The following is a 27,785-nucleotide window of genomic DNA, read 5'->3' as shown; positions in this document are numbered from 1 at the left end:
AGAGGAGAGTGAACTAGCTTTCTTAAAACTCAACATTCAAAAACTAAGATTATAGCATCTGGTACCATCACTTCATGGCAAATAGATGAGGAAAAAAATGGACAGACTTCATTTTCTTAGGCTCCAAAAATCACTGCAGATGGTGACTGCAGCCATGAAATGAAAAAAATGCTTGCTTCTTGAAATAAAAGCTATGACAAACCTAGACAGAGCGTTAAAAAGCAGAGACATTACTTTGCCAACAAAGGTCCTTCTAATTAAAACTATGGTTTTTCCAGCAGTCTTGTATGGATGTGAGAGTTGGACCATAATGAAGGCTGAGTGCTGAAGAATTGATGCTTTTGAACTGTGGTGTGGAGAAAACTCTTAAAAGTCCCTTGGACTGCAAGGAGATCCAACCAGTCCATCCTAAAGGAGATCAGTCCTGAATACTTATTGGAAGGACTGCTGTTGAAGTTGAAACTCCAATACTTTGGCCACCTGATGTGAATAATGGACTCATTAGAAAAGCCCCCTGGTGCTGGAAAACAATGAAGGCAGGAGGAGAAGGGGGCAAAAGAGGAAGAGATGGTTGGGTATCATCACCGATTAAATGCAGTTGAATTCAAGCAGTTCAAATTTGAGTTTGAGCAAGCTCCAGGAGATGGTGAAAGACAAGGAAGCCTGGCATGTGGCAGTCCATGGGGTTGTGAAGAGTACGACATGACTGAGTGACTGAGCAACAAATAAAATATATGTTAAATATTACAAAATTTAAAAATTCAGTTATTATCCTTGCTATCATGATAATAATATGATAATAACATTTTATAATGACAATAACATGATAATGATTATAATAGTGACAATTGAAGATACTCTGGAGAAGGAAATGGCAACTCATTCCAGTATTCTTGCCTAGAAAATCCCATGGATGGAGGAACCTGGCAGGCTACAGTCCACGGGGTCACAAAGAGTTGGACACGACTGAGTCACTTCATATTAGTGATAATGGAAACTAAGTGGTCATGATGATCATGACAATGGGGATGATAGTGATAATGAAATTCTAAAATTTAATATCCTTTTTATTGTAACTTAACTTCAAAAATGCTAAAGTCAATAGGTTTTTCTCTAGAATGTGACATTTATGTTACTTGGGTGCAGGTCACTAAATTTCTTCTACATAATAGATAATTGTAGCAATACTAATAAAAATATCTTTAATAACCTATAGCCTATATATATATATATATAAACTGAGTTACGTTGCTGTACCCCTGTACCTAACAAAACTAGGTAAATCTACTAGAATTCAATTTTTAGAAAATTGCCTGATATGTACAAATCTTTGAGCAAATGATAAAAAGTGATCCAGAAATAGTGATAAAAAGAATACATTTATTGACATATTATGTATGGGTCATTATTTTAAATGTTTTGTACATCATTCAGTTCAGTTCAGTCGCTCAGTCATGTAACCATTTCCCGGTATGGTATCTTTGGGGGGACTTTATTTATTTTCATCAGAACGGACCAAAAAATTAAGATGGTGAAATGTCTGTCTGAGATAAAATTCTTGTCCCATCTCTACCCTGCCCCCAGTTCCTCACAGAATGGATCATGTGGCCCCTATGTTGTCACGACCACTTTTTTGCTCTCCTGCATCCCTTAAATAAAGGAAAAAGTATCTTTTGCTGCTGATTTAGCCATACAAAACACAACATCCTTTTTTCTGGGAAAGCCGTTTCATTTCATCCAGTTAGTGCTGGAGAAATCTAGAATAACTTATGTACAAAATAGTTTTTAAATTTTATATTATTTTGAAATTTTGTTTCTTTGGGATTGGGGCACAGTGGGCACCCCATTTGGCTGTGAGAGCTCTCTGTAGTCTATGGGCTGGCGGTGCACTTATCTTGTAAAGTTTCTTTCCCTACCCAATCCCCCCTTTTTGGTGAGGTCCCAGTAAGGTCTGGTAAGTGTGAATCTTGAAGCTCAATTGGCTGAGAACCTTCTCTCCTTTGGTGTGATCTCTTTGGGGGCCAACTGGGAGAAAGAAAAACCAATAGTGTAACTGTTTTGGATATTGAAAATTCACGTGTCTTTTTTTGAAATAAAGAACCAGTCCCTCAAAAAAAAAATTAAAACCCCAAGTTGAAAATATTGGTTAATTTTTCAATACTAGTAAGTGGCAAAACACTTGCCTCTAAGTAATTAGCCAGAATGATACTATCTTTTCATAATGAATAGTAGAGAAACTTTCAGTAGTGTTTAGTTATTTTGTAGCATAGCATCTTTTTCTATTGATATGGATGACTCTTAAAATATAGAGTAAGACAGACACACAAGTAATATTGTTTATTATTTTAACATTTCTAATATGTTAAATGAATTATCTTACTTTTCTGCAAGCTATAGCTTATAAGAAAAATAAATATCTTTTAGTACCACAAATGGAGAAGGCAATGGCACCCCACTCCAGTACTCTTGCCTGGAAAATCCCATGGATTTTACTGAACCTGGTAGGCTGCAGTCCATGGGGTTTCTAAGAGTTGGACATGACTGAGCAACTTCACTTTCACTTTTCACTTTCATGCATTGGAGAAGGAAATGGCAACCCACTCCAGTGTTCTTGCCTGGAGAATCCCAGGGACAGGGGAGCCTGGTGGGCTGCCGTCTATGGGGTCACAAAGAGTTGGACACAACTGAAGTGACTTAGCAGCAGCAGCAGGAGTACCACAAAATGTTTTTCTGCTTCTGTCAAATGAACATAAATCTAAAACTTTCAAAGAGAAAAATAGAAAAGATCATCAGTAATTGAGTGATCTGATGATTACTTAAAGACCCTGGTGATCCAAATATAGAGCTTTCAATCCAGTTTTGATGTTTGTTTTGTTTTTTCCTTTCTAACTAAAGAAGCATATCTGAACCTACAATTGAGGCAGCTTGCCTTAGATGTATGGCAAAACCAATACAATATTGTAAAGTAATTAGCCTCCAATTAAAATAAATAAATTTAAATTAAAAAAAGAATATTGAGTTCTTAAGTACATGTAGAAATAGGATAAAATATGTCATATAATAAAAAAAGAAACGTTAGCATTCCACTTGATAGATATTGTAGAGATGAGTGCCATTAACTTTTCAGTGAGTAGAAAGAAAGACCAAGTAATTGTTTCATCAATTTACACAGCAGTGTTTTCAAAACAAATTCTCTTTTGAGGATTTTGCTGCCTGAATTGTTCTAAATGCTCTGCCGCTATACACAGGGTATATAAACTCCACTTATCCTTTCACAGTTCCTCAGTCTTCCATGAAGCTTTATATAACCACTGCTAACCATACCTACACTAATGCTCTTTGCATTAGTGATATTTTTCTACTACTTTTTTTTTTATTGCTTGTTGATAATTCAGAAAAGGTTTCTAGTTCATTATTAAGATGTTTTAATCATTCAATCAAATGATTTGTATATTAATATTGAGCACATATTCTCCAGATCCAAGTTTTATATCTTCCCCCATGTCATTTTTCTTTGTTATTCTGTTCATGTGATGATTAACGTTAATTGATTATCAAATATTAAGCCAACCCTGAAAGTCTGGATAAATCCTACTTGTTCACGGTATATACATATATATACATATATATATATATATTTATACATTGTTGGATTCATTTGACTAAATTTGTTAAGAATTTTTGGATCTCTGTTCATGTGATATATTAGTTTGTAGTTTTCTTGTACTGTCCTTGTCTAGTTTTCATACTAGGGTAAGTAAGGCTGGCCTCAAAGAATGAGTTAAAAAGTATTCCCCTCATTTCAGTCCTTTTGTAGAGAATTGGCGCAATTTCTTCCTTACATGTTTCTTAGAATTCATCTGTGTCTAGTGACTTCTTTTTTGGGAGATTATTAATTATTGATTCAATTTCTTTAATAAATACAGGCTTATTCAGATTATCCATGTCTTCTTTTGTTAGATTTGGTAGAGTGGGTCTTTCAATGAACTAGCTGAATCTATTTTGTAATTTTTTTTTCCTAATGGAGAATATTCAAAAGAGATGTTTGAAGATATATATGCAACATTCTTACCCTAACATATTACATATTTTACCTCAAAAAGAACATACTATATCTAAATTGGATCTAATTTGAGCCACAACCTGCACGATTTTTCAAACTTCTCTTACAAGGAGTTCTGTAACTTTAAATACATTTTCTACAATTCAAATTATTCTCTGCACCACAGCATATATGAGTATTTCATTTTTCAGGGCCATTACAAAACAAAAAAGAAATTTGGGAACAGATAAAAGTAGCCCAGGAAATTCTCTTGAAGCTCAGTGGTTAGAAATCTGTGCTTTCAATTTTGGTTTCCTTAGGCTATTTGCCCAGTAGTGGGATTGCTGGATCTTTTGGTAGTTCTATTCTGGCAGATGAGTGGATAACAAGGTTGTGGTACATATACACAAAAGAATATTACTCAGCTGTAAAAAGGCACATATTTGAGTCAATTCTAATGAAGTGGATGAACCTAGAGACTGTTATACAGAGTGAAGTAAGTCAGAAAGAGAAAGACAAATACTGTATGTTAATGCATATATATGGAATCTAGAAAGATGGCACTGACAGTCCTATGTACAGGGCAGTAAAGGAGATATAGACATAAAGAACAGACTTCTGGAGTCAGTGGAAGAAGGAAAGAGTAGGATGATATGAGAGAATAGCATTAAACCATATATATTACCATATGTAACATAGATAATCAGTGCAAGTTTAATGCATGAAGCAGGGCACACAAAGCTGATGTTCTGTGACAACCGAGAGGGTTCAGATGGGGAGGAAGTTGAGAGGGGGAATTCAGGATTGAGGTGACACATGTTTACCTATGGCCAGTTCATACTTATGTATGGGAAGAAACATCAGTATTGTAAAATAATTATTCTCCAATTCTCCAATAAAGAAAAAGAAAAGGAAAAGAAATCTATGCTATCACAGTCATCGGCCTGAGTTCATACTTATGTATGGGAAGAAACATCAGTATTGTAAAATAATTATTCTCCAATTCTCCAATAAAGAAAAAGAAAAGGAAAAGAAATCTATGCTATCACAGTCATCGGCCTGAGTTCAATCCTAACTGGGGAACTAAGATTCAACAATCTATGCACTGCAACAACAACAACAAAAAAATAATAATAATAATTTCTATGTGGGGACTAAGAATTTTTTTTATTTTCTAAATTTATTTTCTATTCAAATTGAGGCTTAATATTTCTTTTTAAATGAAACTCCTTTTTTTCTGAAATAAAAATTGATAAGTCAAAAATTGGCCCTCTGAAAACTATCAGAGTCTCAAATGCAGGTATATGAACATAAACCTAATACCAGTTCTTAGACAACTAAATGTATACTTTTACCAAGACATTCATATAGGTTTGCTGAATATTATGGAAATATTTTGGCACTCTTTCAAAGCTTGGTCTGGTAGCAAGCGATAAAATGTGTACTATGGAGATCATCAGATAGACAAGTAAAATAGCTTCTCGGTGCCTAACTAATGTATCTTTCTTAAGAGATCTGAAAAATTTGATGACATCTTAATATACATCATTTGGTCTGGCTCTTTTCCAGCTTTATTTTTGTAATTGGCTTGGTACAGAGACTGACTTTCATGACAGATTCTCAAACGTTATTTCTGTGTTGACAGAAAAAAGATTTTCTAGGTAGATTCTGACAGAGTTTGTGATAGATTTCTGGATGCCTGGGCTGTTGTGCCTATTTCTATCTAAACCATCACTATCTAAAGCAAACAATGAATCCGTTTACTCCCAAATCACCTGCCTTAATACAGAAATTACTGTCAAAGGAAACAGTGGAACAGAATAGAAAGTGTATATAAACTCAAAAGTTTGTTTGTATGTTTTGGCCAAATAGCAAAATAATTGTAGCTAGGTATTGGATGCACAATAAATGTAAGCAAAAACCACAAAGAGAAATATTAAGGATATGCATTTTATTAGTAGCATTGTTAAGAACTATAATATCTAGTAATAATCCAGAATCTTATAAGAGAGGAAAATAAATAACTACTTAATCATAAAACAAAAGCATGTAGAATAAAGCATACATTGTGTGATTTGGTTGTCTTGGATCTTATTGCAAGGATATTTGTAGAAAGCTGTCTACTACATACTTTTATCTCCTCAAACTAGAGGATTTTGGTAAAAGCTTCTTCATCATGCTAAACAATTCTGAGATTTCTCAACTCTTAATCTCCAGTTTCCATGATAGTTGTTAATAATGCTTAGTTATATCTCTTTCTTTGACATTTCATAGCTGTAGCAAATTTTTGTGCGTTAAAGAGATTCTAAGGCAGTAAAAATGTTCTGTATGATGCATATATGTCATTTTATGTTTGTCCAAAACCACAGAATATACAACATCATGAGTGAATCTTATTGTAAACTATAGACTTGGAATTATTATGACATATCAAAAGTGCTGTTATGTCTGACCCTTTGTGGCCCATTGGACTGTAGCCAGCCAGGTTCTTCTGGCAAGAATACTGGAGTGGGGAGGCATTTCCTATTCCAGGGGATTTTCCTGACCCAAGGATTGAACCTATGTCTCTTGCATCTCCTGCATTGGCATGCACGCCAATTCTTTACCACTAGCACCACCTAGAAAGCCCAAAGTTTCATCAGTTATAACATATATACCACTCTAGTGGGAATACTGATCATGGGAGAGGCTATGTATGTGTGGGGGTAGAGATATACATGACATCTCTATACTTTTTTCTGTTTTTCTCTGAACTTAAAATTGAATTCTTTAAAACAAGTCCTTAAACAAATCTGGTATGTTTTATAAAACTCTGGTGTTAGGTCATGCAAGTGTGAGTCATTTAGAAAGATGCTGAGTTCAATATGTTGCTAATGATATGATTGCATGTAATACTTCAGCATTTGGCAACGTCTACCTGCAATAAGGCAGAGACTAAAACTCAAAGGTGAAATTCCTAGATATTGGTCAATTTGCTACTAAATCATAAAGGGAAAGTTGGTGAATCTCAGAAGAAAATCAATCTTTTTGTCACTAAAGTGAATATCAAAATTATAAAAGTGTAAGTGTCTGTGAGAGCTTTGTTAACTTTAGTTTTAGAACTCCATTTTTTTTTCTTTCCTGGATGTTTGTTATGGTATGAAAATTAAAGAGTTTGAGTAAGTGAGAGGATTTTTCAAGGCTCCTTTATGCTCTTTTGGTAAAATACTTGTTCCTGTCATTGAAGAGATAAATTGGGGGTTCTCTAACTGAGAATGAAAACTAAAAGTACCTTCTGCTACTGTTAAAACCATGGCTCTCTGTAAAATAAATGCTGCAAGTCACCTTGAGAATAAGCAAATAATGATAAGACCATATACAGAAACCATCATGGGGGGTAAATGTGTGAATACTATTTAGAGGTAAAAAGTGCACTCTGAGGTGGGCTTGTGTTGTGTCTTACTGTGAGAGCTCCCAGTATAAAACTTGTTACAGGAGAGATAAGCATCAGGAAAATCTCAGAAATTTTAGAAAATTTTCCACTATAAATTTTGATCCAGTACAATGACTCTTTTTCCTTGCAGTGGTAGTGTAAAATCTTTGCAATTTTCCATTTGAGGTCCCTTGAAATTAACATGCAGCCATGATGAAAATATCAAAGATTTTCCTCCTGTAATTTTCAGACCCATTTTATCACTTTTCTGACTATGATGTCAGTTGTTGGGATTCTATAAAAGCCTCATTTAACCTCACCAAAGATTTCTGCATTTGAGTTGTCATCATAGGGCTTGTATCCCAGAAGTTGCCTATCTGGCATATGATCAACCAGAGCATGTACTTAAGTCTTCGTGTTATCATTTTGTCCTAGCCTTGCTATATGTAGCAATAACCTACTTAGGAAATAGTTGAGAACTTAAAAGTTCTTTAATCTGTTGATCGTTGTTAATTGTGTATTCTACTATGGTGAAAATAATTGTTTCCCAAAAACGTAAAAACCAAGGCTTCCCTGGTGGTCCAGTGGGTAAGATTCTGAGCTTTTAAGGCATGGGCCCTTGGTTTGATTATTGGTCAAGGAATTTGATCCCACATGTCACAATTATGAGTTTGAATGTCACAACTAAAAGATTCTGTATGCTGTTGTAAAGATTGAAGATCCTATGTACCACAATTAAGACCCAAAGCAACCAAATAATAAATAAATAAACATTTTTTTTAAAGTAAAAATCCATGGACTACCTCCAAAATATACTGGCTAACTGCATATATTGATCCTCTGGTTAACCACAAATTTAGGTATAATTTAAATTTAAATGTAACTATTTCTTCCATCTGGCAAGTGTTCATGTACTAGGGGTAGCTGAGTACTTATTATGCCATTTTTTAAAATATTTTCTTGTTTCATAAACATAAACCAACTAAATTAAATATGAATTTTCTAATGGTATTCTGTACAAATATGTTTAGTGTATAAATCATTCTTGGAAAAAGACTAGGTAACTGGATAGTCACTTCTGGAAATAAAAGAGTTGCTGTTGTTTTGCAGTTGCTGAATCATGTCCAACTCTTTGCAACCTCATGGACTGCAGGGTTCCAGTCTTTCCTAAGTTTGCTCAAACTCATGGCCATTGAGTCAGTTGATGTTATTCAACCATCTCATCCTCTGTCATCCTCTTCTCCTGCCCTCAATCTTTCCAGCATTAGGGTCTTTTTCTATGAATCGGCTCTTTGCATCAGGTGGCCAAAGTAGTCGAGCTTCAGCATCAGTCCTTTCAATGAATATTCAGTGTTGATTAACTTTAGCATTGACTGGTTTAATCTCTTTACTCTCCAAGTGACTCTCAAGAGTCTTCTCCAGCACCACAATTCAAACAGAACCAATTCTTTGGTGCTCAGCCTTGTTTATGGTTCAACTCTCATATCCATGACTACTAGAAAAACTTTAACTATACAGACCTTTGTCAGCAAAGTGATGTCTCTGCTTTTTAATATACTGTTTAGGTTTGTCATAGCTTTTCTTTCAAGGAGCTAGCATTTTTTAATAGAAGAGTGCCACAATTTAAAATAATCCTCCTATGAATTGAAATGTGGGTGGTAATAGGATTTCAAGGATGAAAGCTTGTGTGCTGAGAAATGTATATTTTTGGTGAGTGACAAGGTTTTCTCAATTTAATTATTTTTAATTGGAGGATAATTGCTTTACAATATTGTGTTGGTTTCTGCCATATACCAACATGAATCAGCCATAGATATACATATGGAACGACAAGGTTTGAACAACATGAAGGAAAATTAACTCTCTCAAACCAAGTCGGCAAGGGTTTCCAAAGTCTAGTAGAATAATGGTTTACCTTCCTTTTCCCTGAGAAAAGGTGAGTTTTGAAATTAGGTCAATAAAAAGTGGTAATAAACTACTAGTCTCTGATGACTTTTAGGTGCTGAGTAGAGACACCAAAGGTTTGCAAAGAATTTCTTAAAAACGAATAGGTAGAAAGGTTTTGGATTATGTATAATACTTGACACATGAGAAGCTGCATCCTTGGGATAAATCAAGGCCTACATCATGAAATTAGTCTTAACAAAATTAATACATTTCTTGAAAGACAATGTATTTTCTGAGTTAGAACAATGAATGAATAGTTAAACCTCATTGATAGCAAGTTGTTGTTCAGTTGCTCAGTCACGTCTGATTCTTTGTGACCCCATAGACTGCAGCACTCCAGGCTCCCCTGTCCTTCGCCATCCCCCAAAGTTTGCTCAAACTCATGTCCTTTGAGTCAGTGATGCCATCCAAACATCCCATCCTCTGTCATCCGCTCCTCCTGTCTTCAAACTTTCCCAGCATCAAGGGATTTTCTAATGAGTCAGTTCTTCACATCAGATGGCCAAAGTATGGAACTTCAAATTCAGCGTCAGTTCTTCTAATGAATATTCAGGATTGATCTCCTTGGATAGACAGTTTTGATCTCCTTGAAGACCAAAGGACTCTCAAAAATTTTCTCCAACATCACAGCTCAAAAGCATTGACTCTTCAGTGTTCAACCTTCTTTGTGGTCCAACTCTCACATCCATACATGACTACTAGAGAAACTATAGTTTTGACTATACAGACCTTTGTCAGGAAAGTAATAATGTCTGTTTTTTAATACACTGTCTAGGTTGGTCATAGCTTTTCTTCCAAGGAGCAAGCATCTTTTAATCGTGTGCCTGCATTTACCATCTGAAGTGATTTTGGAGTCCAAGAAAATAAAGTCTGTCACTGTTTCTATTGCTTCCCCAACTATGTCCCGTGAAGTGATGGGACTGATGCCATGGTTTTCATTTTTTGAATGTTGAGTTTTAAGCCAACTTTTTCACTCTCCTCTTTCACCTTCATCAAGAGGCTTTTTAGTTCCTCCTAACTTTCTGTCATAAGGGTGGTGTCATCTGCATATCTGACGTTATTGATATTTCTCCTGGCAATTAAAATTAAGAGAATATTTCAATTTTAGAACATAGTCATAATTCATCCACATATTGGGCATGAGTAAAATCACAGGAAAACTTTAGTCCTTTCATTTCAGTTCAGTCACACAGTCGTGTCCAACTCTTTGCGACCCCATGAATCACAGCACGCCAGGCCTCCCTGTCCATCACCGACTCCCAGAGTTCACCCAGACTCACGTCCATCGAGTCAGTGATGCCATCCAGCCATCTCATCCTCTGTCGTCCCCTTCTCCTCCTGCCCCCAATCCCTCCCAGCATCAGAGTCTTTTCCAATGAGTCAACTCTTCTCATGAGGTGGCCAAATACTGGAGTTTCACCTTTAACATCATTCCTTCCAAAGAAATACCAGGGCTCATCTCCTTCAGAATGGACTGGTTGGATCTCCTTGCAGTTCAAGGGACTCTCAAGAGTCTTCTCCAACACCACAGTTCAAAAGCATCAATTCTTCAGCACTCAGCTTTCTTCACAGTCCAACTCTCACATCCATACATGACCACTGGAAAAACCATAGCCTTGACTAGATGGACCTTTGTTGGCAAAATAATGTCTCTGCTTTTGAATATGCTATCTAGGTTGGTCATAACTGTCTTCCAAGGAGTAAGTGTCTTTTAATGTCATGGCTGCAGTCACAATCTGTAGTGATTTTGGAGCCCAAAAAAATAAAGTCTGACACTGTTTCCACTGTTTCCCCATCTATTAGTCCTTTAGGTCCTGGTTAAAGGCATATAAAACAATTGGTAGAGGTTTTAATAAATCCCAGGGGAATAACTGTCTGATATATGGTTGAAATTTAAAGGGAAGGATAGAATTAACTATCTTTAACTAAAAGGATACAAATGAGGTAGAACACAGACTTTCATTGCAAATTATGCAGAGTCAGATTATACTGAGGGTAGATACTATTCAGGTATGGTTCCCCAGGAAAGAACATACTTATTTTATTTATGGCCCTGAAATTATAAAGTATCTATATTCTTTCCCATTGAATGAAAGTTTGAGTATTACAATGGTTTCCAGTTTCAGAGAATATTGTGCAAATTTGGCTAAATATTTAATTTGGTTGATCTAATTCTTGAGAAGTTCTGGTACAGTAATTGCACATAGCAATAGAATTTTTCTTTTATTATAACGCTGACACATCATATTGAACTTAAACATACTCTTAGTTTAAAAGCAAATAATATGAATATGTAACAATTCAAAAGAGCTAGTTCTTGATTTTAAATAGTAGAGATTTTAGGAATTTTAAGGAAAAGGACATCAAGAAATCACTTAATTAGACAACTTTATTGTCCATGTAAAATCTTTAAGTTCTTGAGCAGATATCATATAGCAGGGAAGAATGCTCTTTAAATATTTGTGAGGGACAGCTACGTGCTAAGATCTGGAGAATGCAAAGCATTTAGAGATAGCCATACAGCATTTTTTGTTTATTCTCTGGTATAAATTGTGCAATGATGGAGGGCTTTATAAATTGGCATTATAAAGGGTGCAACAAAGATTTATAAGCTTGTCTTTTTTAGTGATATTTTTTCTTGTGAGTTTAACAGTAAGATGAAAAAAGGCTATGATATTGTCACTACAGAAACCCAATTGAACTCTTGCCTTTTTCCTCCCCACTTCAGTTCTTTGGGTAATGCTGGAAAATGTTTTTATAATACACTTCCAGCTTGTAGTTGGTTCAAAATCTCTGAGAAGTTCACATCTGTCCAGGACCTAAAATATGACCTCATTTACAAATAAGATCTTATAGATATAAGAGAAAGGAGAGGGAGAGTTGGACACTGAGGCACACAGAGAGAAAGATCATATGAAAACAGAGGCAGAGATGGGAATTAATGTGGCCACAAGCCAATGAGCTCCAATGACTGTCAGAAAAAGAAAAGAAAAAAGAAAAAAAAAATTGAATTCTCTCTCAGAAACTTCAGAAGAAGCCAACCCTGCTGACACCTTAATTTGGAGTTCTAGTTGCTACAACTGAGAGAGTACATTTGTGTTGTGTTAAGTACATCTGTGGTAATTTGTGATGGCAATACTGATGGAAACTGATAACCACATGCAATTTTACATATCCCTTTATGAAAACATTCCCCTCTTAGATTTAATAACTGGGAAGATTGTATCTAGTTGTCTTAACTTTAAGGCCATTTTTTTTTTTTTTTGTGAATCTTAGTTGACTTTTCTTTTATTGCTCTTTTGAAATGTTTAAACAAATGATCTGACAATGGAGATATTTCTCATCTGATTTATTTTTTTGTTAGCATTTTAATTCACCTATTAACTTAAATCTAGCTAAAAGCTATTCACAAAATGTGAGGTACGGAACTGTTGTCATAACTGCTACTTCTGAATATCCTTTTAAAGAACTAAGGAGCCTAACCACGAATTTTTAAACAAATCCAAAATTTTTGGATCTCATAACTAGGTTACAACCAGTAAATTTTCACAAGAAATATTTTGGAAATAAGTGCTAAAACTTCTTATCTAACATCTATAGTTTTTTGAAACCTCTGACTTCTACAAGTATATGGTTTCTTAAGTCTTCCAGGTCTGTTTTTTTTTTTTTTTTTTCATTATTTTTTTCCCATTGATGGTCCTTCTAACATATGAATCTATAACATTGATTGGATCCCTTAGATTTTGTGCTGCCAGAAATATTCTAAACTCTTATGCTTGTTTCTAATTGTATAGTCACTAGAACATTTTTTGAAAGTGACTCTGAGTACACATAAAAACTATGGCTACAAATCAGCCATGAATAACTTTTTTCTCTTATAACCAGGGTGTATCATTATTTTTTTTTTTATTAACAAATACTAGTCATTTATTGATGTAACAGTAGGAAAAGAAGGAAGAGCATTAGAGTCACAGCCTTAAATTTCTTCTAAATGTTTGAGCTATTTGTTCCACACATCTTATATACTTTTTCAAATAATAAGCACTTGATAGTGTATTTTTGGTAGTCAGGACCTGTAAGGTTATTTGTCTTCCAGATGCTAATAGGACTGTACTGAAGCAGTCTTGTAGTTCTTCGTATTTAGTGCCCTTTTGACATTCAAAGCCATTATACTTTCAATTGGTCTGCTTTTTGGTCCACCTGGCGGATGGAAAACCTTAGCACTTTTGCTGGATAGGCTTTTCAATTTAACCACGTAAGGGTCAGCAGAATGTGAAGGGTAAGGATCAAATGTTCCTGCCTTCATTCCACCAGCCTTTTTGCCAGGAGAAGAGGGCTTAAAAGGGTTTCCAACTGTTTCTTTCTTCTCTACTTTTTTAATTGGTGGTAAAGGTTTCTCAGACATGTAAGGATTGGTATCAAAATATTCCCTTGGGTAAAGATTTAATTTGAAAGCTGTCCCTTTAAGTAAACGACGATGTTCTTCATTCTCTTTCTTGTTATTTAGTTTTGCTGCATCATAGAGATCAGAAGAGTGTGAAAACTGCTTACCTATGGTAATATTTGCATAGCCATATCCAGTTCCTTTCTTTCCTGGGTTTGTGTATAAATTCTTTCCAGGTGGCTCATATTTTTCTTTGGGTTTAGACTGAGCACTGAAAAACGGGACTGGTCCCCCTATGGTTCCATAGTAACTTCCTAATCCACAGGGCTTTTTCTCTCCATTACTAGGGAGGAACGCTTTGCTTAGATTTTTCTTGGCTTCTTCCATCATGTACCGTCTCCTCACTTGATTCGGATTGACATAGCTTTCACCTTCAAAAATCCTTACAAAATGGGGGTCAAAACAACCTGCCTGGAGATTGGACATTTCTTTGGATCCCCCGGGTAGAATCTGTCTATTTTTGCTTGCAGATTCATTAAAAGGTCGATTAAACTGTGACACATATTTATCCCCCACAGTGATATATTCCATCTCACTGAAGAGGCCAATCCTCTCCATATCCGTCTTCCCTCCTTCCGCAGGCATGGCTGCTCCCTGTTGGCTGGGTGCTCTATGCTGGTGACTTCAGCGGGTTTCTTAGTGCTACCTCTACAGCAAAATTCTACTCTACACTGATGGCTGCGAGTACCAAGTCGCCTCGGAGAAGGGTACAAAGATCAGAGATCAGATTGTCCCAGCTCCAGTCCAAGCCAAGCTGCAGGAGCGACCAGCGCCACGAAGCAGCCCCCGCGCGAGCTATTCCCGCGCTGGACCTAGCCACGCAGCCGGTCCGCACGCTCGCCTAGCCGCGGAGACCTTCTGTGGCGCGTTGCCCCGGCTACGGGAGAATCCATTCCGAGAATGAATGTTGCGGGAGGCTCGGTGGAGGGTTCGCATACGGATCGAGGAAGACACAAACAGAAAGACGTCAAGAAGATGCGGAGGACCTGCATCCATCATTCGTTAGGACTTTCCAGGGTGTATCATTAAAACACAGATAGAAATCAGGATTTTTCATTAACTATAAGGGGAGAGAAGAAGGACAAGAACAGACATATTGGAGGACATGTTACAGAAGAAGAAAAATCATGAAACAAATACATTGAGATCCAGGCTGTAGTTTGAGATGACCTGAAAGAGAAACAGTTTTAGTTACTGAGATTGTTTATTTGCCTTGGGTAAGCCAAAGAACTGATGCTTTTGAACTGTGCTGTTGGAGAAGACTCTTGAGAGTCCTTTGGACTGCAAGGAGATTCAACCAGTCCATCCTAAAGGAAATCAGTCCTGAATATTCATTGGAAGGACTGCTGTTGAAGCTGAAACTCCAATACTTTGGCCATCTGATGCAAAGAGCTGACTCATTTGAAAAGACCCTGATGCCGGAAAAGATTGAAGGCAGGAAAAGGGGACAACAGAGGAAAACATGGTTGGATGGCATCACCAACTCAATGGACATGAGTTTGGTTAAACTTTGGGAGTTGGTGATGGACAGGGAGGCCTGGCATGCTGCAGTCCATGGGTTTGCAAAGAGTCGGACATGACTGAGTGACTGAACTGAACTAAACTGAAGGACTTTACTAAATAATAAATTCTCAGTTTTTTGGAAGCATCTTTATTCCAATAAAAATGTAGATATTAAATATTTGAAATTTTACTATTTTCATTTTAATGAGCTTCACATATAATTTTATGCATATCACAATCTCCATAAATAACTATTCTAATTTTGAATTATCATAAAATGAAAAAAGATAAGCATATGAATTAAATTTTGAGCACGAAAGCATTTAAGTTACAGGAGACTGGTCAGACTGGAGCATGGACCTAGACCAAGATGAGTCGAAAAGCAATAAATAATCTTTTAAATAAATTACTACATTGCTTAGATCCCTACATTAACAGACAGTTATTTCCATTTGCACACTTTTAAATTTTGCAATCCTCCTCCAAAACAAACTTTGGAAAGATCTCTTTATGTATAATATTCTTATGGACAAAATGAGATAACTGAGGAATTCCTAATTCCCATAAAATCTTGATAGATGATCCAAGACAAAGCTTGTCCTATAAAGATGCCAGTTTGATGAGAACTTCTAATCTTGTCACTCTTCAGGGCCAGCTCCCACAGAGCTATGTTCTAACATCTGATCTATGTTCACTTTCTTTGTTTATGTATATATATATATATATATATATATATATATATATATATATTTGCAACAAAGAGTAACAAAGACCAACAGAGAAATAAACAGCAGTCCTGTTAGTAACAAGGCAGTTTTCCATGAAGGATTAGAGTTTTCAAATCTGATAAGATATTCAAAAGATAGATAAAATTGTCCCTTTATTCTTAAAAGAGAAAATAAAATTATCATTTTAGAGTTTGATGAAAAGAAATTGGATCTCAGATCTAATATAGCCCTTACTTAACTCTTATATTTGAACAGACTTCTGGAGCATGAAGCTCAGGAACACATGAGCTCTTCCACATCAAGAGTATTGAACTACAGCAGCCAAATTGTCTTAACAGGATGTTGGTTGAACCTTGAGGTTCAGAATTATCAAACATCAACTCACTAAAACATTACCAGAAAGTCCCATTTGGCCAAGCAAAGATGATATTATTAGGCCTTTACAGAATCTTAATAGATCTCATAAGGAGAAAGTCAGGGAAGTCATAGTAGTTTTAGACCCTGGGCTGGATGAATTTAAGTCAGGTCTTGCATAGTGAGGAGCTGGCTAGAATTGGGCAAGTTTTGTGATATAATAACTGGATTGGTGAGAATCTTCAGAGAAGCCATGAGTCTTCAGAAAAACCATGATGGATAAACTGCTATTTTTAATAATCAGCTCAATTGTTTTTGGTTCACAGCCTTAACTTCAATTAGCAAGTATTCCCTGGATCAAGTGTGTCTAAGTTCTTTTTGATTTTCCTATGTAGTATTTAACAGAGAATCAGAAAAACATTCTGGTCCCAGAACTGTTAGATTTAGGGATGGTAAGAAATGTTGCTTTCTGTTCTCACACATGTCTATCTCTTCTTCATTTATTTGGCAGTTTGTATTCTAAACAAAACATATTCATATATATGGAATTTAGAAAGATGGTAACAATAACCCGGTGTATGAGACAGCAAAAGAGACACTGATGTATAGAACAGTCTTATGGACTCTGTAGGAGAGGGAGAGGGTGGGAAGATTTGGGAGAATGACATTGAAACATGTAAAATATCATGTAAGAAACGAGTTGCTAGTCCAGGTTCGATGCACGATACTGGATGCTTGGGGCTAGTGCACTGGGACGACCCAGAGGGATGGTATGGGGAGGGAGGAGGGAGGAGGGTTCAGGATGGGGAACACATGTATACCTGTGGCGGATTCATTTTGATATTTGGCAAAACTAATACAATTATGTAAAGTTTAAAAATAAAATAAAATTTAAAAAAAATAAAAAAAAAACATATTCAACTTTCTGCTAAGTAATATTATTTTCCTTAAGGTAAACTCATTTTTATCCTATAACTTAAAAAAATAAAGAAAGAAAAAATTACCCTATTTTCCTAATGGAACAGTACACCCAGTGATTGGGAAATCTTCGTATGATATTTGGAGATGGAGAGAAATTTAGTAAAAGTTATATATCCTGACCCAATTTAGTGCAAACTTTTTGAACTAAATTAGGACATGAGTTTGAGTGAACTCTGGGAGTTGGTGATGGACAGGGAGGCCTGGCGTGCTGCAGTTCATGGGGTTGCAAAGAGTCGAACACGACTGAGTGTCTGAACTGAACTGAACTGAAGGCACTATTATACTCAATGTTACTACTAGAGATTGTAGTGTGAGAATAGCCTGTAGTAAGTTTATGGTGCTTTTCATTGATATGATTATTGTTACTGTAGTGGTAGTTTTGTTTGTTTTTTTGTGTTTATTTTTTGATAAGAGTGGAGAGAGGGTGATGTTTGGAACCTTGCAAAGATGTCATATATCCAAAGTAATATATTTCTCTAGCTCTCAATGCATGGTATCTAAGTTACCAGAGAGTAGCAAGTCAGTTAGTTTTGTATTAGTACATGGCAAGACGACTGTTGTTCACAGGACAAGAACACATTATCCACACTCACAAAAATGTCAAGTTTAGAAACTAATTAATTCTAATAAATACCTGTGATGTATACTTTTATATTTTTATCATCTTCTGTCTAAATGTAGAATTTTCTTTATGCAAAACCACCATTCATATTTCAGAACAAATATTGCTTAATCTTCTTGAAGGAATTCAATTCATACATCCATTAAGGGAATGCTTTTTTGGTCCATGCTTCAGTGGCATTATATGTTGCTTGTTTAAAGAGAACAAACCATTTGTACACACTGAGTTCAATAAATTCTTCTTAACACTTCATCAAATAAAGATAAGAGAAGAGATTTCTGGAAATGAGCTAGGATTATTTTTCATCTTCTCAGCTCCTTGACTACTTTAACTGCTTTGCATAAGTGATAAATGATTTGTAAAGGAGAATTAGACTAATGGTGAAAATTCCTTGCCTTGAAATTGATCATTGGAATTCACCAGCAGCTGTGGTTAGGTGAAACCATTACTTTTGAAATATCTTATTCTGTGTAAAAGAGTTATATAGAAATTTATTCTTTTTTAAACATATAATTATTAAAATAGCATAATATTTCATATATATATATATATATATATATATATAATATTTCCATAAACATTTAAAGGGATTCCCAGATGGCTCAGTTGGTAAAGAATCCAACTGCAATGCAGGGGACCCTGGTTCAATTCCTGGGTCAGGAATACATTTAAAAGCATAACTATCTCAATTTTTATTCAAACTTAGGTTCAAATATTAGAGGTGTTGTAGGTTATTGCATAGATTATCAAGTTTCATGGAACTGCATGCAAGACCAAAAAAAAAGGAGTATTTCTTTTCAGGCATTTTCTTCTTTTGAATAATTAAACTCCTGAATATTGAGTGGGAAATTTGCTTTCTAACTTCATGATTCATTTACACATAAACCTTTGTGAGTGGCTTCATCTAAAAGATAGCAGAATGCTTGAAATGACAAAAAATAGCACCTCCAAAATGAGTTGTATTCAACAACAAAGTCATCAGTCACAGCATGGTTTTAAAATAGTTTCAAAATATTATTGAAAAAAGCATATAAAAAGATGTGAACTAGTCAAAATTTTGAAACTTTACAAGCATGATATTAGGCCATGTTTATATGTCTTTAGTGAAAATGAGGTACAACTTTCATTTCTCTCATTTTAGCTGTAACTTTCTTAGTAAGCATTACATCCATACTGCAGTAGAGTCATTATAGCTATTTACATACTGAAATATTTTATCTCTGGGAAAATATGGGATATCTCTTGCATCTATGATCTCTGGGCCATCAGAATTATATATTAGAAAAAGAATCAAGATCTGTGATAGAAATGGAACTAAGATAAAATTATCAATGAATTGAATTAACTTGCTATAAAAATGATTTTCTAATGTTCTCCGACTCCATTATGGAAGAGCTAAAGGTTTAAACTGAAATTGTTAATTAATAGGTAACTGTAAACTCTTTTTCTAAATTTAATACTATGGGACTGAAAGTTCAGAGGAACATCTTGATTTACAGAGCAAAGATATTGTAAGAAGGAATTTGGATAAGCAAGATGTAGGAAAAAGTCTCTCGAGTTGTGTAGCTTCCACTAATAATTCTGTGATATCATTGGTAAAATATAACATTAAAGTAATTTCAGTTACTAGTTGAGCCTTAACTCACATCTTAAACCAGCTGGTGTTTCTGAACTCTAGACCAGGTACATTTTACAAAAATGTAGGGGATGGCAAATAAGGAGTATCCTTGGTGTACCTTCTCCTGTCTAATCCTTGTTAATCTTAGATTTTTCAAGATCGACATAGAGTGGAGGAAAAATCATTTTCTCCAAAATGAGAAGAGGCTTCTCCCAGTTATCTTTAAAAGGTGAGAGAGATGAGAGAGAGAGAAAGAGAGAAAGAGCAAAAGCAGGAGTAGAAGTAGTCCTTCCCCAAATGTGAAGCAGAAGCTCACTCTAATTACCAGGGGAGTTCACATGGGAAGAAGTAGGTCCAAGTGTACACCATCTCTTCTGTACACTACCAGGAACTTAGTCCCCTTGTTGTACATAATAAAAAGTCCCAGTTTCTGTTATGGGTGTCTATTCAAATATCTTTAACCTGACCAGTTAATTTGGTAGGAGGAGGAATTGGTGAAATTTCTCCTAGCAATAGAGATTGTCAGTTCCATCCATATTAGAGATGGCCTTATACACTTGTAGAATTCCCTCTTGCCCATTAGGACTATGTGCTTTCCCACTCACCAGCTGGCTGGCACCAGTCTTGGGACCTCTCAGGCCAAGTGGATGTCCTTACAAGGTCCCAGTCCCACCAAACAGTGAGCAGGTACTAGCTGAGGTCTCCCCTGCCCCTCTAACCATCTTCTTAGGGATCTTGAACCAACCACTAAAAGCCAGCTACTTTCACACAAAGCAGTTCCTGACAGCCAACTGTGTCAGGGGCCAGTCTTGCCTCAGTTCAGGTCAGTCACTCAGTCGTGTTCGACTCTTTGCAACTCCATGAACTGCAGCATGCCAGGCCTATCTGTCCATCACCAACTCCCGGAGTTCACTCAAACTCCATTTAGTTGGTGATGCCATCCAGCCATCTCATGCTCGGTCATCCCCTTCTCCTCCTGCCCCCAATCCCCCCCAGCATCAGAGTCTTTTCCAATGAGTCAACCCTTCGCATGAGGTGGCCAAAGTACTGGAGTTTCAGCTTTAGCATCCTTCCTTCCAAAGAACACCCAGGACTGATCTCCTTTAGAATGGACAGGTTGGATCTCCTTGCAGTCCAAGGGACTCTCAAGAGTCTTCTCCAACACCACAGTTCAAAAGCATCAATTCTTTGATGCTCAGCTTTCTTCACAGTCCAACTCTACATCCATACGTGACTGCTGGAAAAACCATAGCCTTGACTAGATGGACCTTTACTAGTGCACAAATAGTAGTCAGCCCTACTACAACACAGTGGCACATACAGGCTACATAGGGAGTACCTCTAAAGCAATACCTCTGGTGATCAATCAGGAATGTGCTGCTGAGCCTGATTTAAACACTCTTACATAAGGCAACCTCTGTAAAGCCAGGAAATATAACTGTCTTACCTAATATATAGAAATAAAGACACAATAAGCAAGATGAGGTAGTATAGAAATATGTTACAAATAACGAGATAAAATAAACCCCACCATAAGAATTAAACATAATGAAGGTAAGCAATATACCAATAAAGAATTCAATCAAATAATCATCAAGATGCCCAAGAAACATGGGAGAAGAGTACAAAAACACCAAAAGAGGTTTAACAGTGAGTTGAAATGTATAAAGGAGAATGAAACATAGCTGAAAAATATGACAATTAAAATACAAATACAGTAAAAGGAATCAACAGTACATTAGATGAGTAGTTCCCTGGTGGATCAGTGGTTAAGAATATGCCTTCCAATGAAGGTGACATGGATTTGATCCCTGGTTCAGAAAGATTCTACATACTTCAGGGCAACTACACCTGTGCACCACAACCAAGTCTGTGTACCCTAGAGTCTGTGCTCCACAACAAGAGAAACCACCACAATGTGAGTCCCGTACACTGCAACTAGAGAGCTGCCCCACTCCATGCTACTAGAGAAAGCCCATGTGCAGCAAGGAAGACCCAATACAGAAAAAAAAAAAAAAGCATAATAAAATAAATAAATTTTTGAAAACCGGTAGATTAGATGATACAGAGGAATGGATCAGTGAACTGTAAGCCAGAGTAATGGAAATCTATCCAGGCAAAAGAGTTTTAAAACAACTTTAAAAATGAGAAATTTCCTGGACAACATAAAGCATGATAACATTTGCGTTATGGGTGGGAGTTTCTCAGGAGGAAAAAAGACACATTACTTGAATACATGATAGCTGAAATTTTCATAACTCAGTAAAGGAAACAGGCATGGAATACTGGAAGCACAGAGTCTCAAATATAATCAACCCAAAGAAGTCCACACCAAAACATATTGTAACCAAGGAAAAATCAATAAATAAAAAGATATTTTAAAATAGCAAAGGAATAGTAATTAGTTACATACAAGATAATTCCATTAGCTTATAAAACAACTTCTCAGTGGAAGCACCACAAGCAAGAAGGAACGGGAAAATAAATTTAAAAATGAGAAGAAAAATATATAGCTAAGATTATTCTACCCAGTAATACTCTCATTTAGATTTGAAGGAGAGATAAAGAGATTTGCAAACAGGTCGTCAGTACCGCTTCAAGCTTTATAATGAATGTTAAGGGGAAATCCCTAAACAGAAATAGAAATATAAAAATTACAGAGGAAAAATCTCAATAGTAAAGGTAAAAATGCAGTAAAGTTAGTGGAAGTGGATCAAAAACTTACAAAGCTAGTAGGATTGTTAAAAGATAAAATTTTAAAAAAAAATCATCTTTACCCATAACAGGTATTTAAAGGATATACAAAACAAAAAGATTCAACATGTAGCATCAAAACTATTAAAAATGTGGAAGGACTACAATACAGAGTTGTTACAATGAATTCAAACTTAAAATATCAACTTAAAACAACCATTGTTGTTGTTGTTGCTGTTTAGTTTCTAAGTAATTTCTGACCTTTTATGACCCCATGGAATGCATCATGCTAGCTTCCCTCTCTTTCACTATCTCTCAAAGTTTGCCCAAACCCATGTCCATTGAGAGAGCGATGTCATCCTACCATAATGCTTTGTCACCCCTTTCTCTGTGTACCCTCAATCTTTCCCAGTATCAGGATCTTTTCCAATGAGTCAGCTAAACACATCAAGTGGCCAAAGTATTGACACTTCAGCTTTAGCATGAGTCCTTCCAATGAACATTCAAGTTTGATTTCCTTTAGGATTGACTGGTTTGATCTTGCTGTTCAAGGGACTTTCAAGAGTCTTCTCCAGCACCACAGTTCGAAAGCATCAATTTTTTGGCACTCAGGCTCATTTATGATCCAGGTATCACATCAGTACATGACTACAGGAAAAACCATACCTTTGACGATATGGACCTTTGTTGGCAAAATGATGTCTCTGCTTTTTAATATGTTGTCTAGGTTAGTCATAGCTTTTCTTCCAAGGAGCAAATATTTCTTAATTTTTTGGCTGTAGTCACCATCTGCAGTGATTTGGGGGCCTAATAAAAGAAAATTTGTCACTGTTTCCACTTTTATCCCATCTATCTGCCATGAAGTAATGTGACCATATGCCATGGTCTTAGTTTTTTTTTATGATGAGTTTTAAACCAGATTTTGACTCTCTTCTTTCACCTTCATCAAGAGGCTCTTTAGTTCCTCTTTGCTTTCCGCCATTAGAGTGGTATCAGCTGCATATCTGTGGTTGTTGAAACCTCTCCTGGCAATCTTGATTCCAGCTTGGAATTCATCCAGCCCAGCATTTCACATGATGTTCTCTGCATATAAGTTAAATAAGCAAGGAACCTTGACATATTCCTTTCCCAACCTGAACCAGTCTGTTGCTCCAGGTCCAGTTCTAACTCTTACTTCTTGACCTACACACAGGTTTCTCAGGAGACAGGTAAGGTGTCAATTTTTCCATTTCTTTAAGTATTTTCCACATTTTATTGTGATTCACACAGTCAAAGGCTTTAGCATAATCAATAAAGCATATGTAGATTTTTTTTCCTGGAATTCCTTTGCTTTCTCTATGATCTAAAAGATGTTGGCCATTTGATCTCTGGTTCCTCTGCCTTTTCTAAATCCAGCTTGCACATCTGAAAGTTCTTGATTCACAAACTGATGAAGACTAGCTTGAAAGACTTTCAACATTACTTTGGTAGTATGTGAAATGAACACAATTATATCATAGGTTGAACATTCTTTGGCATTAACTTTCTTTGGGATTGGGATGAAAACTGACATTTTCTAGTTATAGGAGATAGATAAATCATATGTATATCTATATGTATGTCTACCTCATGATAACCATAAACCAAAATCTGTAATAGATATACACAAAAGGAAGAGAAAGAAATATAAACAACATTTCAACTAATCATGAAATCACAAAAGAGAGCAAAAGAAGAAAGAGGAAAGCAAAGAACCACAAAAGTAATTTCAAAGAAAGTGACAAAATGGCAATAATACATACCTATCAATAAACACTGTAAATTAAAATGTATAAATAAACACTACTATCCAAATGTATAGTGACTGAATGGATTAAAAAAATAATATCCGTATACATGCTGCCTACAAGAGATTCATTTCAGATCTAGACACACACACACACACACACACTGGAAAGAAGTTGATAGAAAAAAGTATTCCATGCAAATAAAAAGAAAGCAGGGGTAGCAGTATTTATATCAGACTGAATAGACTTTAAACAAAGATTGTAACATGAGACAAACAGGGACTTTACATAATAATAGAGAAACTGATCCAAGAAGCCAGAACAATTGTAAAAATGTCATCCCTCAACAAGGAACTCTTGAATACATCATGCAAATATTAACAAATAAAGGCAGTAACTTACAGTAACACAATAATAGTAGGAGACTTTAACAGTTCATTTATATAAATGGACAGATCATAAAGACAAAAAAATCAAGAACACAATGATATTAAATGATTAATTAGACCAAATGGAGATAGATATAGAATAGGGAATATTCTCTAGGGTAGATCACATGCCCAGTCAAAAAACAAGTCTCAATAAATTTAAGAATATTGAAATCATATCAACCATATCTTCTGACAGTGATGTTATAAGAGTAGAAATCAACTATAAGAAAAAAAGCTGCAAAACACACAAACACATAGAAGCTAAGCAATATGTTATCAAACAACCAATGGGTCACCAAAGAGATCAAAGAAGAAATAAAAAAACTTCCTTGACAAAAGTGAAAATTGAAGCACCATAATGCAAGATCTATGGGATATGGGGAAAGAAATTTTAAGATGAAAGTTTAGGTCTATACAAGCCTATCTCAATAAAAAAGAAAAATATCATGAAAACTACCTAAACCAGCAACTAAAGAAACTGGAAAAAGAAGAAAAAACAATACCCACAGTTAGTATGTGAAAAGAAAAAAAAAAGTAGAAAAAAAAATGAAAATAAAAGCTACATCTTTAAAAAGATAAAATACTTAAAACTCATCAAGAAAAAAGAGAGCTGAAAAAAATAACATTACAAATTAAAAAAGAACAGAACCAAACTAAGAACATAGACATACAAAGAATTATGATTCCTATAGGCATCCACTAATAAAATGAATAAATTAGAAGAAATGGATATGTTTCTAGACATGTAACATATCTCAAAATTACATTAGAAAGATATAGACTATATAAACAGATTAATTACCACCAATAAAACCGAATCTGTAGTAAAACAAAGAAAAAAAGATCCTGACCAATGAAAGTCTGTCATCAGAAAACCTCACAGTTGAATTTTATGACACATTTAAAGAAATTATTTTACAGAGTGAAGTAAGCCAGAAAGAAGAACACCAATACAGTATACTAACGCATATATATGGAATTTAGAAACATGGTAACAATAACCCTGTATACGAGACAGCAAAAGAGACACTGATGTATAGAACAGTCTTTTGGACTCTGTGGGAGAGAGAGAGGGTGGGATGATTTGGGATAATGGCATTAAAACATGTATAATATCATATATGAAACGAGTCGCCAGTCCAGGTTCGATGCACGATACTGGATGCTTGGGGCTGGTGCACTGGGACGACCCAGAGGGATGGTATGGGGAGGGAGGAGGGAGGAGGGTTCAGGATGGGGAACACATGTATACCTGTGGTGGACTTATTTTGATTTATGGCAAAACCAATACAATATTGTAAAGTTAAAGAAGTTACCACATATTCTCAAAGTATTTCAAAACACTGAACACAAAGGAATACTTCTGAACTATTCCTGTGAGGTTGGCATCACTCTCAGACCAAGACCAGATGAAAAACTCAAGAAAAAAGGAAAATTAAAGTTCAGTATCACTGATGAACATAGATGCACAATTATGCAAAAAAACTGGATTCAACAATGTATTCACATTAACAGGATCACATGCCATGATTGTGCCATTTATTCCATGGATATAAGAGTGATTCAACATATCCAAATCAAATGTGACAGGTCACATTAACAAATTGAAGAATATGAAGAATAAAAATTATATGATCATCTCAGTAGATGCATTGGTGATTATTTTTTAATACATAGAAATATGGAATCACTATGCTGTGCACCTGGGACTAACATACTGCTGGGTCAATTATAATTCAATGAAAATTATTTTTTACAATATTTATAACCATATTCCAAGACTACAAAATTTAACATATTTTCAGCAAATTTAAAATAGAAAAATTAAACATTATTTTACATATAGTTTCCCCAGTTATTTTATTCTAAAATATATAAATAATATGTTAAAAGTCAAAATATAAATTATTATTAATGTGCATACAATTTTCAAATAACTTATTTAAATAAAAGTGAATTTTGAATTCATTTTTTAAAGGTTAAGTCTTATTAGATATTTTCATAAAACTAAAATATCCACCTGTGGACTTTTAGTGTATTATACTAAGTAAAATTAATCAGAAGAAGATAAGAATATGCTATGATCTCACGTATATGTAGAATCTGAAAAACAGAACTAAAATATTGCAAAATATAAACCTCACAGATACAGAGATCAGACTGATAGATGCCAAAGTCAGGAGTTTGGGGATTAATTAAATGAGTGAATGTGCTCACAAGGTACAAATTTTGAGTTAAAAAACAAGTTTTCGAAATGCAGTACACAACGTTGTGACTGTAGTTAATAATACTGTATTGTATATTTGAAAGTTACTAATAAGGAGAAGGAAATGGCAACCCACTCCAGTGTTCTTGCCTGGAGAATCTCAGGGACGGGGGAGCTTGGTAGGCTGCCATCTATGGGGTCTCACAGAGTCAGACATGATTGAAGTAACTTAGCAGCAGCAGCATGCAATAGACTAAGTAGATCTCAAAAAAAAAATATTTTGTAACTATGCATGGCAATGCATGCTAAGTAGACTTACTGGTGTGATCATTTTGCACCAATATTGAATCATTACATTGTGCACCTTAAATATAATGTATGTGTGTATGTGTTAAACTGCTTCTGTCGTGTCCAACTCTTTGTGACCCCATGGACTGTAGCCTGCCAGGCTCCTCTGTCCATGGGATTCTCCAGGCAAGAATACTGGAGTCAGTTGCCGTTTCCACCTCCAGGGGATCTTCCCAACCCAGAGACTGAACCCACGTCTCCTGGCTCATGCATCGCAGGCAGATTCTTTATCCCTGAGCCACCAGGGAAGCATTATATGTCAGCTATATCTCAATTTAAAATTTTTTCACAAAGAAAGAGAGTAATGTAAATGTCAGTTGTTTTCTATATTTTGTTTAGCTGGCATTTTTAGAATAGAATTTATGTGAAACTTTTAGTGAAAACATTTTACTCACTTTTGCTTAGCATCCTTTTTTGGCTCATTCAATTTCCAGTAAAATGCAACATAAAAAATATATCATTTTAAATGTGGCTATTGCAAGCACTGTGGTGGTTCAGTGGTAAAGAATCCACCTGGAATGCAGAGGACACAGAAGATTCGAGTTCAATCACTGTGTTGTGAAAATTCCCTGGAGGAGGGCATGACAATTCACTGAAGTATTCTTGCCTGGAGAATCCCATGGACAGAGGAGCCTGGTGGGCTACAATCCATAACATCGCAAAGAATCGGACACACCTGACGTGACTGA

At 35.6% G+C, this 27,785-nt stretch overlaps 1 pseudogene across 1 annotated transcript; it reads right to left on the bottom strand.

Moving 5' to 3' along the window:
* Positions 1 to 13,298: 13,298 nt before the first annotated feature.
* On the bottom strand, positions 13,299 to 14,688 carry LOC147363093 (cilia-and flagella-associated protein 96 pseudogene; annotated as a pseudogene). Its single transcript, XR_015135886.1, has one exon. The product of XR_015135886.1 is annotated as a cilia-and flagella-associated protein 96 pseudogene (transcript).
* Positions 14,689 to 27,785: the final 13,097 nt, after the last annotated feature.

This window comes from Bos grunniens, chromosome 11 (genome assembly GCF_055505025.1).
Source record: "Bos grunniens cultivar Pamir isolate PY7600 chromosome 11, Bosgru_T2T1.0, whole genome shotgun sequence".
Classification (NCBI taxonomy): Eukaryota; Metazoa; Chordata; class Mammalia; order Artiodactyla; family Bovidae; genus Bos; species Bos grunniens.
This window is presented reverse-complemented; position numbering and strand designations above follow the sequence as displayed.